Below are 18,899 nucleotides of genomic sequence, written 5' to 3'. Positions count from 1 at the left end.
AAAATGAAATAGAGGGAAAGGATTCCACAGAGCATCGTAGATAAATATGTCTTGTAGTGAAAAGAGATGAAATCTAGATGGAAGCAGCTAGACCGAGAACTATCTGGATTACTGAAATGGGATATGAGGTGGACTTTCACATCTTGGACTCATATGCTAAAATACTCGTAGATGCTCCACCAAAACCAACATAGAAAATATTTGGTAATGTTGAAACCATTGAATGTGATGTTGCTATGATGAAGCAGAGGAAGAAAAGAGATAAATTTATGAAAGATGCTTCTAAGATGGTAAAGGATGTTACAAAAGGCTTGATGAATCTTAGTGGTATCACTGCTAGTCTAATAGAAAGTCAATCAGAGCAGAAACTAGTAGCTCACATTTCCCCCATGGCTACTTCTTCTGATTCTAACAGTGACAGGGTAGCCGAATTCAAGAGAGTGGATAGGAAGAAAAGAAAACCCTCACCGGCACCTGCTCCATCTCCCAAGAAGTCAAGGATACAAAGAAAGAAACAACAGGCTGTAAGAGAGCCTAGTGGTCCGAAGAAGAAAGTGACTCTAAAGAAGAAACAAGAACCTAAGGCACCGGATACTCTTACACCAGAAGAGTTGATCAATGAAATTACCCAAGAAGGCAACCTTAGTAATGTGAATAAACTTTATCATTCTTTCAAAGATTTAGATAAGGATACTATAGAGGAAAGCATTATTTTACATCCTCATATCTACAAGAAAGTTCTTATTGAAGTTGTAGATGATCTACCAAATGATTTATACTTAAGGTTAGAAGCTAAGAGAATGTCGGTAATGAAATTAGACAAGAAATTAAAAGTAGAGGCTCTACTTGCTATGCATCCTGTTAATTCTAAGAAAGAAATTGATGACTTAATATTAGAAGCAAATAGAATAGTTTTTTTGAGTGGTCACCGACAGGTTAGCCTTATGGCAGGCAAAGTGAAAGAAATAGTAGATGAAATAGCAGATAAGTGGGATATATTTTTTTGTGGAAAGAGAGAAGAAAGAAGAGAAGGATAGACAGAAAATAGACAAGTCATTTACCAAGGTATCTTAGAAAGACAAGGGTAAAGGAAAAATTGGTAGTGTACTTGATATCATAGTCAAGGATAACCTTCCTCCACCGGCAGATGACACCCCACCAATAACTGTAGAGGAATCGACACAACCTGATAGTCAACCAGAGGAAAAGGTAGAGGAAATGACAAAAGATGACACTAATTCAGAATATGAAATTCTTTTTACTATGAGCGTGGACACACAAGATTTTAAGATTGTCATGGATAAGGAAACTGTAGAGGTTAAGACAGCTGAAGCTACAAATGTTGAGGTCTCTGAGTCATTGGTCAATACTGTTGACTCTCAGAACATTCAGATACCAGCTGAAGTTAAGAAACTTGATACCATCCCTGATGATACTTAGCTTAACATTGAGAAACCAGTAGAAGAACAAACTAAAACTGGAAAAGGACAATAACAGAGTGTAGCTAAACTGATAGTCATCAAGGAAGAAAGTAAAGATGAAAGTAAGGATGAAAACAAAGCTGAAAAATAGAGTGAGAAATAGGAAGAAACAGTTAATAAAGAAGAGGTCTATGATGGAAGCAAGATAGTAGTAGAGGTTAATTGCACGAATCCGGAGATGAGAAGAAACCAACTGTAGAAACTCACACTCCACCTAGCACTTCCATTATGGATTACAGACCTACTAATGTTACATATGTACTTTTGGATTCCATAAAGAGGATCGTAGATTGCAATGCCTTAGCATTTAAGGCCATTGATGATACTTTACCTATTTTGAAAATGATTGCACTGACATGTAAAGTTTATCATATTGATAGATCTTTAGGTTAATTGGACACATTGTCCAAATTCATTGCTTCAAATATTCTAACTGTAGATAAAATTAATGAAGAGACTATTAAGGAAAGGGTGAACAAGGAGAAAGGTGAATTCTTTGATAAGACTATTAAGGATTGTACTGAGCATATTGATTCTTTATTACCAGCACTTAATTCCACTATTTTGGAATATAAAGAATTATATAAGGAAGCATGCAAGCCTCACCACCTAACAGAGGACATTTATGAGGAGATAAAGAAAACACAAAAAGAGATTGATGATATAGAAGATAGCATGATAGGTTCTTTGGAACTTCAATTTTTTTATCAAGAAATGGCATTTTTTAAAGAAAAGATTGAGAAATTAGAAAAATAAAAAGCAAGGATAAAAATGAAGGCCCGGGAGCTAAAAAATAAACTTGGTCCTAGATTGGACAACCTTCTAACACAACGGATTGAGCTGTCTAAAGCAACAATTCAAGGAGAAAGATCACTAGAGCAACATATGCATTATCTGACCGGTATGATGTAACAGACTGAAACAATTATTTCTGACAACACTAAATTTATGCAGAGTCTTAATCTGATTTTAGAAGATATCTTTCAGATTGTACATAACCGGATACAGGCTTTGAGGTAAATTTTGAATTCTTTTTTGACATCCTTTGTTATTGATGTCAAAGGGGGAGTAGTAGTGTGGAGAAAAATATGCAGAAGGAATCATTTTCTCAGGGGGAGCACTCTTAATTTTGGATCAATTTTTTGGACTTCATTTTTTGGATTTTTCTCATGAGTGTTGCCATGAATGCCAAAGGGGGAGATTGTTGGCATTATACACTCAGATGAGAATAGTTGATGTTATCATTGATGCCAACCAACTGATATGGTTCACAGGTTACACTGGCAATGACAGGTACTAAAAGTTTATTCTCATCGGCATCCAATCTACACCTACAAAAGATCTTACCAGCACTCCCAACTGACATGGAAATTATATTGTTTTGTATTGTAATTATATTGTATAGCTGACATGATGTATTGTAAAGACTCATATATGTATGAGATCTTGTAGGTCATTTTGTAAGTAAGTGAAATGTGTATAGGTAATGAATATAAGCGGTATATGAGAGAGAATATCTATATATGCATTATGATGTAATTATTTTATGCACAAATAAGAGTAGAGTGAAGTAAGGTTTATGCAGAGATATCTGATAGAGCTTAAACTAGTACTGAATCTAGCATTGTAGATACTATTTTGAGCAGTACATTGTCATTGGATTTAATCATCCAATTTTGTAGTTAGTGTGACTCCATTTTTGTGATTGAGTAGTGAGCTCTAGGCTGTTGGCCTTCTTGCATGTGCAGGCCCCTATTGTATAAGTAATATTTATTCATACTGGCTAGTGAGTAAATATTATGGGTCACAAATCCTACCAAGGTTTGTCCCCTACTGGGTTTCCTGGCCAAAAATATATGTGTTATGGTGTGCATTGATGGTTAAGCTGTTATTTCTCTTTATTGCATTATTACTTGTTTGTCGGTATATTAATTTGGGTTATAAAGTTGCAAACAAGTTTAAATCTTTTTTTTACCGGTTAGACACTGATTCACCCCCCCTCTCAGTATCTTTGGGACTGTTCAAGTATCTAACATACTTACTGTAGAAGTATTATTTGACAGTGGGTAGGCATCCCACCATTTTTTTTCCCTTTACCGGGTTTTCCACGTATAAAGCTTGGTGTTATGTCGATGGCTTTTATTCTGTGATTACTGTCAATGCTTAATTGGTTAATTTGTTACTCGGATATTAATGTTTTGGGTTCTGGTATTAAAGTTTAAATTGCTAATGGTTCTGGTAATCTGTGACAACTCATTCACAACCCCCCCTCTCAGTTGTCTTCTGGTTATTTGACTTGTCTAACATATGACACAAGGTCCCAACACACACTCTACCTCTAGGATGACACTTAAAACAAAAGAGACTAAACAATACAAGAACACTCAAGCAAGAACCAATCACAAGAAAGCACAAATAGAAAACTTTCAGAGGCACACAAATCAACAAGGCAACAATACTGTTATCATTGTTTTGAGCTTGGGTGATTTTGTTCCATAGTTGGCTAAGGTCTGGAAAATTGTGCTTAGCTTTATTTATTGCCTCTAAGTTTGTGGGTCTAAGGGTTTAGGGTTTTTGAAATTTAACCCCTTGCTATGTCTTAGTGTCCCTGTGTTCTTTTTTGAGGTTACTTTTTCCACTTAAGTGGAAGGGTCGGTCCATCGTGAAAGGGTCCCCCCTTTATGTCTTGCCTTAGGTGGGTTACAGTTAAATGTTTTATTTCTTACACCCTTTTCCTAAGTTTTTATTTCCTTGTCGGGCTCGGTAAAGATCAAGTAAGTTCCAGTAGATCTAATGTTGCACGTGGTCTCGCGAAGGAAATATGCATGAGGTTTATCCTTCGTGAAGTAGCAAAATCCTGGTGGGGCCCGAATGTTAACTAAATCCTCCGATTAAAGACCGTTCATCTTCAAGAAGATCTAATGATCAAAATTGTTTCGTCCGGCAAAGGTGTTTGATGTTTACCTTACGCAAAATAGAGAAAGGATAGGTGGGTCTGGCTAAGGTGGTCACAAAAGGGCTAACGAACGATGATCTCTTAGAGGATCTAATAGTTTGCATTGATTCACGAAGAAAAGTTACCAAAGTTTTATGCTTCGTGAAATGGCGAAAAGCTGGCAGGCCCCAAAAGTAAGCAGATCTTGTGGTTAAAGACCGATCAACTTGAAGTTGATCGGGTGATCTACGTTGGTTCACAAAAGGAAGATGTGTGAATTTTACCTTTCACGAAGTGGTGAAAAGGTGATGGGCTCGGCCTAAGGGTTACATGGAGAGTAAAGAAGGCACATCTCAGAATAGATCTGATGGTTTGTGTTGTTTCGTTGGGCAAAGTAGCATGCAGTATACTCTTCGTGAAGCAGCAAAATGAGTTGGCAGTTACATGGCTGGTGATGTGGCAATGCACTTGGACGTCCATCTAGGGAAAAGGGGTGACTTGTTAGTTGGACACGTGGCTCTTAAGGATAGTGTAGGGCCCTCTTTAGGTTAAGCAATGATGGTGTTGAAATTTATGATAAAGTAGAACACGTGGTAGTCCAGATGTGGAGCCGGATGGAGTTCATGAACAAATAAATGACTGACATGTAAGAATTATCTTCTAGCACTCAATAAGGTAGGTGGATTCCATGCGGAGGGCCCACTTCAAAGGATTAAAGGTGTTAAAGGTGGCTCATCTTAAGAGGGATCCAATGATGGGCGCTATTTTGCAGCCCAAAGATGCAAGGCCTTTAAACTTCGCGAAGCAGCGAAAGCTGTTAGCAACAATAACTCCATACGGTTAGTGAAAAGACAAGCGATCACCGTGTAGAGTAAAGGTCGAGAAAATGATAGAAGATCTGATGGATGGTGCTATTTTGCATGAAAGAAATGCACGAGGTTTAGCTTTCGCGAAGCAATGAAAAGAAAGTGGGGCCCAGTTTTAAGAAGCTCGACTCAGGTAAGGTAAAAGGCATGCAGGTTTCTTAGGATCCAAAGGACGTCATTGTTTCGTGATGAAAAGGTGCGAAGATTTTAACCTCTGCAAAACAATGAAAGGTGAAACACTTAAAAAAATTTATGATCCGTTGGAGCGATTTTTTGAATTCAATTGCGAATTCAGTTCTGAGTTGATTGCCAAAGCATGCGGTTTTAATGTCTCAATTCAAATGCTCAGCTACCATATTAAACTCACATCAACTTAACATCGGCATCATTTTGAAGAGTTTTGCAGAGGAGCCGATGCACAGAGAGAGTTTCTTCAAGCAATTAGTAAGTTTATGCATACTATTTGATTGTTATAACTCAAATTGGTATCACTGCATGCTTGTTTTTCTTAGAAGTTTGTCCAAATTTTAATTGAGAAATTGCAATTCTGGGATGGCACCAAGAAGGGATTTCACAGGGAAAGTGAATTACCAAGACAAATCTATCTGTGATGATTTTTTAGAACAATTAATCATGTCCATAAATGTTGCACCCAAAATTAAAGAATTGGTACGCAAAGCCCCCCATCTAAGAATTGGAGACGAGTTGTATGCCAAAGGCAACTGGTTGAGGGATCCATAGATAGGGATATCAGGTCTAACATTTTTTAAGGTGGTTTTTGGTCAAAGATATGCTTCCACTCTAATTAACAGTATATGGGAATTAGACGTGGGAAAGCTAATAGTCCCCGGGGTTTTTATGGGTGTAGATTTGTTAACCCCAGATTATACACAATTATGACCCTATGGCTAGATGTATCAGGAATGTGAATGGAAGAGCCTTAATTGAAATCAATGATGATGAATTTAGGAAGGTGTTTAAGCTCAGTGAGGTATCAAATTACTTAGAGCCTATCAATTTTGAAACATTGGTCTGTCTATAATGTGTAGAGAGATCACCTCAGGAGTGGTCCTTTGAAGGATTTTTTTATCAAAATAGGAGGGCTAATTGTTGTAGGCCCTAGTACCATGACATTGTTTACTCTGACGGCTAAAGGGATGTATTGGTCATTCTATCAGATTTTTGGGGAAGATGCTGAAACCACCATGCCAACCCATTATATGCTAATGATAGCACAAATTTTAAACCCCTCTTTGGCAATAACATTTGATTATGCACCTTATCTCATTGATGCAATCCATGCAAGAATGATAGGGATAAAAAGTGGTGAGGTAGACAGACCTTTTGGATGATACTCCCTTCTCATGCGTATGTTCTTATTCAAAGGTGCTAATTACTTCACTAGTGAAATGGATTTAGTTAAAGAAAAGGATGGTGAAGAGATGTCTGTACAATTGTGGAGCACCATTTTATCCTAGAATAGAGAGGATACCAGCTACCTAAAGTTTGAGAGATGCTTTGTATCTAAGATTAGGATTCTCTTATGCTCAGAGAACCCTAGGATCCCCAAAGCTCTTTTAGAATTCCTTAGGCCTAAGGAATTTGCTGAAGGTATCAAGATTGTGCACAACTGGGGTGACATATACTTATACCCTATCTCTACAGTTTTTAGAGTTTATGGTTTCAGAGGCACTCCATATTTATTGCCCTATCAAGTCCCATTGAAGGTAGGAATTGCAGAGGTCCTAAAGCAAATTGGGGGTGTGCAAGAGGCAGAGCTAACAAATAGGGGAAAAGGGACCATTTTCCCAACTGTCACCATGACTCATCAATTTGTAATCACCAAGGGTGGTTGGAAACACTTTGATGACTTCTTTCAACCATATAGGTTGTCTACTATAGTATCCAAGTTTGCTAACCCTGAGGATTTTTTCAATGGTATGTTCAGGAAGAGAGTAGTATGTAAAGGTAGGCCACACCAATTCCATTTCCCTGAGGATCTGATTAGAAATGAATTCAATTTGGATGAGCAAGAATTGAGGAAAGAAAAGTGGGTGGCATACAAAAAGGCTCTTGATTTTATTCATCAATTTGATAGTAGTTATGACCCTTTATTTAGCTTTAATCCCTTTGAGGAAAAGATTAAATTCCTAATTCTTTATTTTGAAGACATAATGCAAACTTTGAAGGAAAAGAGGGAAGCTATAATAAGAGATAATCTTAACAAGGCTAGGTTGGTGCTAAGTAAGCCTGCCTTTGCTAAGGCCATCCCTCTAGGTAATTATGTAATGCATAAGAAGTCAAAATATAGTGTGTTGATGCCAGTAACAGGTGAGCCCTCTACTTCAAGAGGGAAGAGAGCAATAGAAGATGTCATTGACATCTAAGACTACCCTAAGAGGTAAAGGGTGGGGAAAGAAGTGCAAATAGGTGAACCTTTGTATTCTTCATCCCAATCCCCTATCCATATAGGAGATGAACAGGCAGTGGCCAAACAATTGTTGTAGTTAGGGAGTCTCGGGGAGATTGTCTACACATATGAGGAAACACAAGAAGGGATGCCAGAAGAGCCACTGAGTGCTGAGATGAGCTTAACTATAGATGAGTTCAAAAGCAAAGAGTTAGACCCTGTTGTCAAGCAAGCTAGTGAGGATTTCCTGACTGATAGTAATTTTGTCACAACAGGGGCCTTCATGCAATTCTTTTGAAAGCAAAACATTGAGCAATTCAAGGAAAGGTGTGAAAAGAGAAAGAGTGAGCAGCCTCACAAAGATGCAACTTCAGTAGAGGAGGAGGTGAAACAAGAAATGATGGCAGAGTTCAAAGCCATTACTCCTGAAAAGGGGAGAGAAATGGTGTCAAAGGTTGGTGTTCTAATCCTCCCTAAATGAGATATAGCAGATGCCTTGGTACTTGAAGCAGTTAGAAAAGAAACCAAGCCTATGGAAGGAGTGACATTCAGAAAGGATAATGTTGCTTTGGTCATGTGGTCCTTAAAGAGGGATGAGAGTAGAAGAAAAAAGGATACCCTAGAATCCAATTTCCTTGGAGGGATGATTGTTAAAAGAGTCTAGGACACAGGAGTGGTGGAAGCTACCAACACAGTTCTTGAAACTACAAAATTTAGTGTGGTAGTGGCTGAGAAAGAAGCTAAGGAGAGAGTTGATCTCCAAGTAAAAATAGAAACAATTCTAAAGGCTTATAATGAAGCCAAAAGGGAGGTAGCCAATAGGGATGGTATTATTGCTAGACTACAAAGTCAATTGGCATGACAAAACCAAGGAGGTGAATCCTCTACTCTGATGATTGCATCTTCTCCAACAAGACCTCCACCCACCAGTCCTATTGTTGAATTTCCCCCTTCTCCCACGACCTCTGGTTTTCAACCAGCTGAGACCGTTCAACATGAATTGGAAAAGTTAAAATAGGCTCAAGCCCTGTTTGAAAATAAATATGAAGAAAAGGTAAAGGCCACAGTTTTGAGTTTTGCTGATATAGTTGGAGCTCTCGTTGTGCACACTAACATGAAAAGAATTTTGGATATTTTGAGTGAGTTGAATGAAGACAAGGCTACTCTAGAGCCAATTTTGAATAAGTAGATGCCTAGAGAAGTAGATCTAGAACTTATGTGTGCATCCTATGATGAGGCAAGATCTGATGCCATTATTAAATCCACATGTGAGTTAGTAAAAGGCATGACCAAGCTAATAGAAGGAAGGGCTAGTGTAGAGAGAAAAGCCAACTTGTACAAGAAGGAATATACTGAGCATACGTTTGAATTATTTCTTGGGGGTTTTGTTGGTCCAAATTAGTTAGAGGACAAACAAGTGTGGCTTGATGAGCTGGGAGCTAACTTGTCTTTAAGGGTGAAAGAAATTATTAATACATATAACACATCCTTGTTTGTTAAGACAATTGAATAAATAGAGAAGATAAAGTCACACTACAATTTTTTGGAATCAGAGGTTAAGAAAGTGAGAAACTCTTGGAAAAGGTTAGTTAAGTTGAAAGAAAAAATTGTTAGTTTCTCATGGCGTGCTGATGACGTGTTCCAAGAGTGGACCAAAAAGTATATGGCGCAAGAAGAGGAAGTCCCAGAACAGTTAGAAGATGCTGTTGTGGAGCAACAAACTGAAAAGGCCGCTGGGATTAAAGTGACGTGTAGCTTCTTGTTGAAAGAAGTTGCAGTTGTAACAAACTATTTTTAGGAATGTCTGAAGCTTGTATGCATCCATATTGTTATAAATGGATACCAAGACTTAAGAAAAGATGATCACAAGAATTTGTAAAGAAACTCTGTTGAAATATATCTAGGTTTTTTCTAGTTCTCTCAGAGATTACTTTGAATTATGTAACATTTTCAAGAATGAATATGAATATATAGATCAAAGTTTTAGGCCTAAATCTTCTTTGTCTTCTGGTGTGTAGTCATTAGTTTTCTAGTTTCATTTAGATAATTTAGGGTTGTTCAAATGTGCATAGATTGTAAGGCAATCTTATAGACATATTTCTGGCTTTTCTCTTTAGGAGAGGGATTAAATGTGCATGAAATATTTCTGTCAATAGATCAATTGTTTTCTACTTTGAATCTGATGAACTGTTTTAGTTAAATGGGAAAGGACCTATGTATATTTTAGGCATGTATGGGGTTCATGAAAGCTGAGATGATGAAATGTATGAGAATGTTCAGTTTTGAAAACTCTTGCTTGATTTAGGTGACTCTGTGGCCTGGATAAGGCACTGATACCTGTTATGGAATTCTTTCTATTTTTCTTGAGGATCAATACTAAAAATAAACACAATTTTTTCTTTTAATGTTTCAGTTCCATTGAGGTGATGAAATCCATAGGTTTTTAGCATTGGTTTACTGTGGATCTCAATTTAAAAGTGTGAAAGTTTTCACAAAGGGTATACCCACCTGAGCTTTGGATAATTTTGAAGTGTAGATGGTTTTGTTGAAAACCTTGTTATATGTTATTCTAGAATTCTATTTTGTTGGTGCCCTCTTCATATGCAAACAAAGTTATCAAATCTTCTTACAGGGAGGAAAGGAGAGAATAAAAAATTTGAGAGCAACAAATACATCTCATGCAAAGGACACATGTAGGAGTGGAGTGCCATCACATGCTATCCTCCCCCATAAGATTACGAACACAACTCTTCAAGGCATAACCTCGATAGACATGTGGAGCCATTTCTACCCATGAGAGAATCAAGGGATATTTGACTTACCATCTTCACAACCTTCTCATACTTATCCTAAAACATCCTTGCTAGGATCAAGTCATTAGGCTCAAAACAATTCATTATCTTGTTAGGTGAGTCCTAGTTACCCAACCCATCTAATTTATTATTTAAGTTATCACTTGCTTATCAATAAGAAAACCCTCATGTGCCTTGGTTGTCTAGACAAAAGGCTTATCAACTTAACTGCCCATCTCTTGTGAATCTAGTCATCACATGAAATCCCACTCCACCTATCATGCTCCCAAAACAACAAAAGGTAGGAGGCTCTAAATCAAATACAAAACAAAAAACCAAAATTATCATTATGCAGCCATAAACATACTCATAAGATTGAACATCCAAAAATCCATATTAACAAGTAAGCAAGCTTGAGCCTCGTACTCAGAATAAACATCAAGCCATAATAAAGGCAACCAAATCTTCATCAACATGGAATAAATGATAGCAACAAGGCACATTAACTTGTTGGTCCAACATCAATATAACAACCCTCACAATCATGGCTCATCAACATGGAAGGAGTAATCTCAAGAACACATAAGTAGGGCATATTCACTTACCAAGATGCAAAAATCACGTAAAACTCTCAAATCAAATAAATGCCAAAACTAGAAAACATCTACAGACATTCCAAAAAGCCTTTGGTACAAGATCAGATCCAAAAAGAAAGACAAAAGAAGCAAAACAGGCAAGAATACCTTTACAGGACAAAACAACACTTTCACATTATAGTTTAGCATTTTTACATTGTAGTTTAGTGCTTATATTGCAGTTTAGCACCTACGCAGTTAAAGAGAGTGCGTTTACATAAAATACAACACAAATACACTGAAGGATAGCCCAAATGCAACAAAATATAGTGCAAATACACTGAAGGATAGTGCAAATACAACAAAAGACAGCGCATATACAGAATTAGCATTTTTCCATAAATACAAACGGAAAAACATAGAACTTTCAGCAAAGATTAAAAATCAAACTTTAAACATAAATATTTAAAGAATATATACATAAAGTCACCTAGAACAATAGATTAAATGGGCAAAAAATAAATAAATAATAAACATTTGTAAACCAAGATTTAATCAAATTTTCTTTCACAACATAATACTCAGAAAACACTAGAAAAACAAATATAGACTCTCAACAATCCCAAAATGCACACACCAAAGATTCATACTCAAAATGAGGATAAAAATTCACCCTCAAACAAACAAATCGAATCAAGGAAGGAAAACCATAGAGAATGAGCATTCTCAGAGTCGTGAATGGCATTTACAGACAACCCAGAAATATAAATATTTTCTCACAAACTATAGAGTAAAACTTTACAATAAATTTATGCATTTTAATATTTCCTCCCAAACTATACAAACTATAAATTTATTTTCCCCGAGCTCACACATACAATCTGTAGACACGGTGCATACAGGAAGCTGTAAAACCAAATACAAAAAGGAGAAAACATCACCAACCTGCAACTCGTGTGATGGGAAGAAGCTGAAGAAGAGCTCCCCAAATCCAAAAGCCAAATCAACAAGCTCCAACAACAATCCAAGCCAAAACACAAAGGAAAATCTTGCAGAGAAAATTTTACAAAGAAGAAGACAACCCGAAACACATCACGGGAATGAAAATAAAAATCCAAACAATAACTAAAACCCTAGCCTCTACATAGACCAATCAGAATATTCGATTCTATAATATATTTTACCAACCCCACCATATAATATACTTTTACCTCCCTTTTCAAATTCAACCAATTAGAGAAGAGGGTAGGTAAAATAAATATAAATCATGTTTATACAATTAGGCGGGAATATTTTATTATATTATTTTTAAGTGTATTTATACAACCCACTAAACATCAAAGTCAAACTAATAAATAGAGCATGAGCCACAATTAAATATATCAAATGGGGGAACTAAATAAAATAAACCAAAGACTCATAAATGAATTAAAGAATCAAATAAACATTAAATACCAAATAAATGTTAAACCATAGATGATTAAAGAAATAAACAATTAAATACCAATAAAAGTCAAATCACAAATAAATATAAAACCACAACATAGGCTAAACAATAAATATTAAATCATCATTAAAATAAATAAACATTTAAATATCAAGTAATTAAATAGCCAAAAAGGCAAGAATTTGATAAATTAAATTAAACAATAGATAATTAAATAATCAAATCACTATTAATCAAAATAATTAAAATAAATATTATTAACTATTTAATATCGCATCAATAATCAAATAATCAGTCTTAACATAATAGAATTAACCAACCAATACTAACATACTCCCAACATAGAAGAAACCAAGCTTACTAACTGACACAGCGACTTATGCCAAGATGCTGACAACTCATAGTGAACAACTTAGAACTATAGTATGTGAGGGGAACTTGTGTCAACTCCGAACCACATGCCATTGAGATTTAAAGAGACACTTAGACCTATGGAGCTAGGTGGATTCGGTGTCTAGTACATGCAAATCTTGCATCCACAAAGCAATGATATATATATATATAAAACAGACAAGGGTTAGAGAATTGCAATGGCACATCCCGCTTGCAATGAGTGATGTGGCATCGTCTTTATCCCGAAGATAGTCATACAACAATAAAACACACCATAAGATCAGCTCATCATTGATAATCATTAAATATGGTCAATACATCAAAACATCATCAAGTGCATGGTTAGTATAATTCATGAGTATAGGAAGGCATGTAAAATCCATCAAGCATATGAACACGTATATGATCCAGCAACACTTATGCTCATCAAATCACATGATCAATATAATCTTTTGATAATCTATCACATAGTAAGTATATAGTGTCTATCAAATCACATGACCAATAATGACAATATCAACATTGTATAAATCATCCAAAATAGCTTATGTCCAGTAATGTCTATCACACATGAATTAAAAGTCAACTCCAATCAAAACAAGTCAAGTCAAGGGTGGAGACTACATTGCCTCAGTTGGACAAACCGGTGAATGCTCTGTGTAAGGAATGTCAATTAGGGAAGATGACATCATCAACCTTTAATAGAAAATCTTTCTCACCAGAACATTTGCTAGACTTGGTTCATATCGACCTTTGTGAACCAATAAGGACTAGGAATATTCAAGGTGGTCGGTATTTAATGATCTTCACTAATGATTGCTCAATAATGATGTGGGTCACATTCTTGAAGGAAAAAACAAAAGCCTTTAGCAAGTTTAAGGCATTCAAAGCCTTAGTTGAAAAAGAAAGTGGAAGAAAGCTTAAGTGCTTAAGAACTGATCAAGGTGGCGAATTTACTTCAGATTAACTCACTAGATACTGTGAAGACAATATAATTAAGAGGTAGCTTTTTGCACCTAGGATACCAAAGCAGAATGGTATTGCAGAGAAGAACAACCGGTCAGTTGTTGAAGTTGCAAGGACTATGCTAATACAAGGAGGTGTGGCTAATAATCTATGGAGAGAAGCTGTCAGCACAAATTTCAACACAATGAACCAGATATTGGTTAAAAGAGCCAAGGTTAATACTCCTTATGAATACCAGTATGGTAGATCACCTAATGTCAGCTACTTTAAGATTTTGGTAGCAGATGTTTTATCAAGAGAGGTGAGTATGTTGGTAAGTTTGATGCTAAGAGTGATGAAGGCATATTTCTTGGCTACTCCACCAAGATAAAAGCCTACAAATGTTACAACAACCAGACAAAGAAGATCATTGAAAGTGTTAATGTCCAAGTGGATTAGTGTCCTAAGAAATTAGGAGAAACTAGTGAGGAGAAGAAAGAAAAAAAACCTTACAATCTAGTTTTGGAACCAGAAGTTGGTGAAATGAATACTGCAGCACTAGTTCAACTTGAATAGGTAGATTCTACAAAAGATGAAGAAAGTGAAGAAGAAGAAGAAACCAAAGACCATGATCAAGTTATTCCAAGGTATGTTAGATTCAATCATAATCTTGATCAGATTATTGGAGATAAAGATGTCGGTGTGTTAACAAGAAGAAGAATAAGAGAGAATTCTTGTATGATCTCCACTATTGAGCCTCAATAGCAAAGGAAGCTTTTGCAGATGATCACTAGATCAAGGCTGTGGAAGAAGAGCTTGACCAGATTGAGAAGAACAATACTTGGACCCTAGTACCCAGACCGGTGAACAAGAATGTATTAGGTACTAAATCGGTATTCAAAAATAAACTAAATGAAGATGGAGTAGTAGTCAGAAACAAAGCCAGACTAGTATGCAAAGGTTATGCACAAGAAGAAGGTGAAGACCATGGTGAGACATTTGCACCAGTTTCTAGATTCGAAGGTGTTAGGAATCTACTTGCATTTACAAAATACAAAGGATTCAAAGTATATTAGATGGATGTGAAGTCAACATTTCTAAATGGAATATTGGAAGAGGAAGTGTACATTGAACAACCAAATGCTTATGCTTTGACTGAAGCAAAGGATATGGTGTGAAAACTTCACAAGGAACTCTATGGTTTGAAGCAAGCACCTAGGGCATGGTATGAAAGACTACATTCTCACTTGGTGAAGATAGGTTTTCAGAGAACCAGTGAAGACAACACTATATATCTCAAGACTGAATGAGATAAGCTACTGGTTAGTGAGGTATTTGTGGATGATATCATTTTTAGAGCAATAATGACATGTGTGATGCCTTTGCAAATGAGATGAAAAGTGAATTTGAGATGTCTCTGGTAGGAGAGATAAAATTCTTTATAGGTTTGCAAATTCAATAGATGAGAATGGAATTTTTATCACACAGTCCAAATATGTGAAAGAAGTATTGAAGACTTTTGGAATGGGAGACTGTAAACTAGTTGGAACACCAATGGTTACAGGTTGTAAACCATCCAAGGAGGATGATTCTGCATCAGTTGATGAGAAGGAGTACAGGTCAATGATAGGGAAACTACATTATGTTGTCCACAACAGACCGACTATTGCTCATGCAGTTGGATTAGTTTCTAGATTTTAGAAAAGCCCAAAGGAGACACACATGGTAGCAACTAAAAGAGTATTCATATATCTGAAAGGAACTATTGATTATGGATTATGGTATCCATATATAGGTAACTTTGATTTGAAAGTATATACAAATGCAGACTGAGAAGGAAATGTTGATGATAGGAAGAGTACAACCGGAGGAGCTTTCTTTCTTGGAGGAAGGCTAGTGTCTTGGAGCAGAAAGAAGCAGAGTTGAATATCATAGTCAACTGTAGAAGCTGAATATGTTGCAGCATATATGAATTGTACCCAGGCAATCTAGATGAAGCACATTCTGGAAGGTTTCAAGTTGAAAATATCATAACCAGTAAGGATTTTCTGTGATAACACCAGTGCAATAAACATTTCAAAGAACCCGGTGTTGCATGCTAGAACCAAGAATATTGAGTTGAAGTATCATTTAAGAGAGAAAGTGCAGAGTAAAGATGTGTTACTAGAGAATGTATCTACTAAGGAACAACTTGCAAATATCTTTAGTAAACCTCTGCCAAAGAATACTTTTGAGTATCTTAGAGGTCAGCTAGGGGTTGTGCCCCTGCATGAGGTTAATTAAGCTGATGTGGAAGACATCAGTCCATAAGCTTATTGCAAATCTTGAAGCAAGATTTGTGTAGAGTGGAGCTACTCCATAGGGGGAGAAACTAGTTGCAAATCGGTGAAGCTTGGATTTGTTTACCAGTTGTTATTAGTATTCATTTTTGCATTGTTGGCAAAGGGGGATAAGAACTGTATGATTGGTAGGGAGAAGAACTATAGCCAGTTACCAGCTAAAGACATGGAGACACAGTTGAAGGAGAGTACATGGAAAAATGTAAACCAAGATTCCTATACCTATGTATGTGCATTACTCTCAATCATAACAATCAAAGGGTATTGATATTTGTATTGCCATTAATGCCAAAGGGGGAGATTGTTAGCATTGCCTAAAGATTGCATTAATGAAGTATAAGTGTTGTCATTGATGTTAGTAACAACTGATAATAGAGTTGTATTGCAACTGGTAGTGATGCAGTAATGCAACCGGTAGTTGAGTAGTGAAGGAAACTGGTATTATTATTGAAGCAGCGAGATCAACTAGTAATCCTAACTTGTTGATATGCTGAACCATAATCAATAGAGCTTGGTGAATCGGTTATGTTGATCTATGATCGAATGGTGATTGGAGATGATTATGCCACATATGCATAATGCATGTGATGAGTTTCAAAGTGGATTTGGCATGTAGAGATTACTATTTTACCTTGGGAATTAACAAGTACATAGCATGAAGTGTATAACGCGTGATGAGTTACATGATCCAATATGATATGATCCAGGAGTGGTCGAGGTTGTCTAGAATAATGTGTAGATGATTACTATGTAATCCAATGGTCATGTTTGAATCAATATGTTTGTAATCTTTATGAGATCTTAGGTTTTGTGATGTGTTACTAACCTATTGTATTGCTTATAAGGTCGTTGAGTTGTTTTATAATGTTGTTGGCAGTTTGGTTAAGTGTGGTAGTGTGATTGATTGTCAAACTGGAAGGAGTATTTGCAGAATGTTTTGAAGGTAGATAGGAGCATAAAAGGATCTGATCAAGCAAATTAGTGCTATTACCTGATCAACAAAGACCCTGTTGTTCTCTATCATTTACAACAGTTAAATCCCTTAACCGGGTAAGCTTTAATAGGCTTGGTGCTTTCTAAATCCTCTAACCAAGTGATCCATTAGCTTGGATTTGAAGTCCTCTACTGAGGTTACTCCTAATAGGGCATTGCCTTTAATAGGGTATTATAGTCAATCCCTTAACCAGGTGGTCCTTAACAAGACATATTTGTAAAGCTTCTAACAAGGCTTGGATCCTAACAGGGAGAACTTCAGAAGAGTTCAGAAACTTATGGGTATTCATCCCCACTGTGGTTTTTCCCATTTGGGTTTCCATGTCAAAAATCATTGTGTCAAGTGGTGAATGATTCTCTGGTTATATAGTTTAATATGTTTAACTGGTAAAGCCACTTAGATATGTTTAGATGACCAGAAGTGATCTAAAATGTGCTATTAATAATGTTAGTAAAGTGGTTTGATGTTTTGGTTAAATGGTATATGAGTTTCAGATTTGTTACACTGTTATATTGGTATTCTAGTTAATCGATAAACTTGACAATGCAGTTACAATTTTTTATACAGTGTTCAAACTGGTTAGTTCAGTGATTGATTTATGGGTTGGGATTAAGTTTGGTGATTTTTTAGTTTTTTTTATATCTACTGATTCACCCCCCTCTCATTAGTTGACCAGATCCTTATTGATTCATCATATCATCATTTCCCTCTTGTAAAGTAACAAAGTATTCAACTGGGGACTCACCAAACCTCTTAATTTCCTTGCACACTGGATTAGCCTGTCCACATCCTTCTCTAATGCAAAAATATTAGACTCTATTATTAAAATCTGACCATCAATGGTACTAGTCAGTGTCAGACTACCATTAAAACTATTAGCCAAATAATCTAGCCGGACCTTTGTCACCTTCAATTTCTCTTCAAGGTTCGTTGTTAGTTTGTCAGTGTTAGTATAGGACCTATATATAATGCTACACTCATTTAAAGCCTTATCAATCTTTGTTATTTCCACCACTATCTTAGCCTTGTCTTATAAAATCATGTTGTCACAAGTCATCTTCCGTGCGGTATTGTACCTCACTATTAGTTGTTGGTTAGAAATTTGTTGAAGAGTTTTCAACTCTTTGGAAATATGTTGAGTCAAATGTTTCAGTTTGTCGGATGGGATTCCAATCTAATCTACCTTATATTCTAGTGCAAGATGCTACAAAACTAGAATGACCTTCTCAATAACCTACTTGCCTTCAGTCCCTTCCTTCCTTAACTTCTGAGTTGCAACATACATCAATTCAAAACTGCTCAGCTGCTCAATATTCTTCTATGCAAAATCAACTTGACCAGATGAGTCAAGTGCCAACAATGAATGACTATCCAAAATCTTCTTGGAGGATTCAACCTTATGACTTGCACTGGTGGCTTTGCCACTTGGTGCAGTAACCTGTTCAACCTTAACCTCTTCAGTATGTATGTTTGGTGCTAGAGGTTCAATATCCTCAACCTATTTATTTCTTGTATCCACATCAGTGACCTCTATATCCGAAATGTTTTGTTCTAGTGTATCATGCTTATCTTGTATAGTTTTAATGTTATCTACTAATATCTCTATACTAGGTACAAGTGGTTCTACTGAAGGAATATCCTTTGATATTTTATGATCCAAAACTAGTGTATCCATGTCCAATATACCTTTCCCCTAATCATCTACTGAGATGTCTAGAGTGT

This window comes from Cryptomeria japonica, chromosome 8 (assembly GCF_030272615.1).
Source record: "Cryptomeria japonica chromosome 8, Sugi_1.0, whole genome shotgun sequence".
In the NCBI taxonomy this organism is placed as follows: domain Eukaryota; kingdom Viridiplantae; phylum Streptophyta; class Pinopsida; order Cupressales; family Cupressaceae; genus Cryptomeria; species Cryptomeria japonica.
The sequence above is the reverse complement of the archived record's forward strand: the minus strand, read 5'-3'. Positions refer to the sequence as shown.